Consider the following 2,987-nt stretch of genomic DNA (forward strand, 5'->3'; position numbering starts at 1 on the left):
ATTTATTGCGTCAGGATCTGCATTTTAACAAGGTACCTGGATAACGTAGATACCCATTACCACATGAGTTGCCAAAAAAAAAAGGAAATTCGCATCTGGCTGAACAAAATATCTAGTTCGCATTGTGTTCCTGTAAAGAAAGAGCCAACAGCACAGTGGCCAGGAGTCTAATGTCTGGAGGCGGGACCTGGGTTCAAGTCTTCACCACCCTACTCCCTGGCTGTGTGACCTTAGATAAGTCATGTCACCTCTGCAGGCCCAGGCTTCTCCATCCGAAAAGGAGCGACTTGGAGCGACGCAGGAAGTGGCCCCTCCCTCGCGGGACCACTGTGAGGTCTTGATGACGTGTTAAGCACGAAGGACTTCGCACAGGACCCAGCACTGAGGGGTCCGCAGAAGCGGAGCTGCTCATCCCTCGCGCCACTCTCATTTTGTCATCAGGTATAAATAGTATCACAAAAAGCAAAACTTCCGCCATAAAGAGCTTGACTCTTTTTTGAGGTGTGACCCTTGATAACCTTTAGCTTTCCCGCCCCACGTCTGGGAAAGCTGATAGAAAAGTTGACTTGCTCCCGCCTTTGGCGTGGATATGAAGGTCAAGACTTGCAAACCAACGGCCGAGCCCCCAGCCCCTACAAAGGCCCGTCCCTCTGACGTTTTTTCAAGCCACCAGGACCGGCTTGAGCTTGCCCCGGTCTCCCCATCCCGAGAGTAATAAACCTTTTGCTTCCTCCTTGGCGTGTGTGGCGCCATCGGTCTCAACATCTCAACCAATTTTCCGGAGCAGTGCCTCCGCCCGACTACAAAATGACCTATCAAAATCATGTGCTCATCCAGGATCCTGTGTGTACTCACCAGAGACTCATAAACTCATAGGATGTCACAGCAGGGAGACAGTTAACAAACACCGAAGGCAAGTGGTTCTCAAAGTGTGTTCCCCTGAGCAGCAATAGCTAACTGGGATCCCCTCCCCAGAGACCAATGACAGAATCAGAATAAGGACAGTAGTTCTCCACCTTGGCTACACGTTGCAATCCCTGGGGAGTATTTAAAAAGTGGGATGCTCTGGCTGCACCTAGAGTTGGAAGCTGTAGTCTGGGGTGGGGCGTAGGCATCAAAAATTTTAAAAGGCCTCCAGGTGACTCTAAGGAGCAGCCAGAGTACTGAACCATTTTTACTCCAATTCTCCCATTTCATAGGCAAGAAGCCGACACCAGATTGGTGAAGGAATTTGCCGAGATCACGGGGCAAGTTGGTGACAGAGCAGAAGTAGAACCCAGGGGTCTTTAATCCCACTCAAAGCTTCATATGGTGGCCTCAGGCCATATTATGTAATAATAATAGATATTACAATTATAAATATAATAACGATTATTATTAATTGCCCTGGAAGGCTGATATGACTTACTTTAAAGGCTTCCACAGTCTTTGAATTAAAACCAACGTTCTAACTTTAAGAAGCAAAATGTTCCACAGTAAAATGTTAATTGTATGTGTGGAAAAATGATGGGCGATTTTTCCATATTTACTGAAGTTTTTCTGTATGAATCACACATCACTTTATAGTCTGATAAAGAATGTCTACATAAACACCCCTGGGGAATAAAACAAAAACAACTTGACTAAGCAGGGTGGAAGGGACCCAGAGCATTTTAATGGTAATTTTAGCTCTAGCCAGGAAAAAAAAAAAAAAGGTGTACAAATAATTCATTTTCCCCATCAACCTCTAAGCTAAAAACCTTCCTGGTGTGTGAGGGGGTGGCCCCAGAAGTCAGCCTCATTCCTGCATCAATCTATTTCAGTTGAATAAAATGTGTCTACTCTGAGCCATATGTGTGTTCCTCATTTGGATTATCTCTCTGACCTAACGTCTTATGTATGCCATTTCCTCACATTCGGGGCTCCTATACGTGCGATTTTTGTTTCCTCCACATGACATCTCCCGGGCCCACAAGAGAATGAGATCTCCTTCCGTAACAAATGGTGGAGAGACCCTCTCTTCACTCTGTTTATTAGATTTGGTTTACCTGTTGTTTTTCTGCCATGTTGCCATTTTCATGTAGATATTTATAACTTTCGTCAAACATAAAAATACATTTAGAATTCAAAGATTATAATACACATCTCTCTCACTTTTTAAAGTAAAACAGTTCATTCTCTTTTTTTTCCCCTTTGGTTAAGGTCTTCAGACAAAAAGCAGGATTAGTCACTAGCTAAGACTATTCTGACCACGTGACATTTTCCAAACACCTGGAAGACTTATGATCTGCTAGAGAAGCTTCGCCTGACTATTCTGTGCGTTTAGTTTATGAGTGTTTTGAAAATGCGCATTTGTACTACTGGGTTCAGATTTTCATCCATGGAACGTTCTAGAAAATAGGTATAACATTGATTTCACTGCTGCACCCTGAATGCGTGACTGTTTTTAAAAAACATTTTAAAAATTGGAAATATGTAGCCCACAGACAGACAGGAATGTGACCGAAACACAAACATACTGTTTAAAAAATAATTATATAGCAAACTCCATGATAAGACAACCCATCGAGAAATCGTCAGCTGAGAAGCCCCTCCTGTGTTCTGCTCATCACCCACTCCTCCTTCCCCCAGTGTAAACAATATCCTGTTTTGTGATAAACACATCCTGGTTTTTCCATAGACACTATGTTTATTACCAAATGTGTAGTAGTTTGGAAATAAAAATGTATCTCTCGACACTGTAGACCTCATCGTTTTTAAACGATATATTAATGCAATCTTATTACATGGATTATCTTGCCGGGTGCTTGATTTTTTTTTTTTTTTTTTAGAAAAAAAATAAATTTAGCAAAGAAAAAGAACACGGGGCCTCTCAATTTCTTGGCAATGTCTCCTCGCTTGGAATCTTGTTCCCTTGCTTTGAGCAAGGAGGCAGCTGCTGGATTTTTGTCCGGAGGAAATGTTCAGGGCCAGCAGCTGGCGGCTGTAACCTGAGCCCCAGCTCAGAT

This window comes from Pteropus vampyrus, unplaced genomic scaffold (genome assembly GCF_000151845.1).
Source record: "Pteropus vampyrus isolate Shadow unplaced genomic scaffold, Pvam_2.0 Scaffold138, whole genome shotgun sequence".
Classification (NCBI taxonomy): Eukaryota; Metazoa; Chordata; class Mammalia; order Chiroptera; family Pteropodidae; genus Pteropus; species Pteropus vampyrus.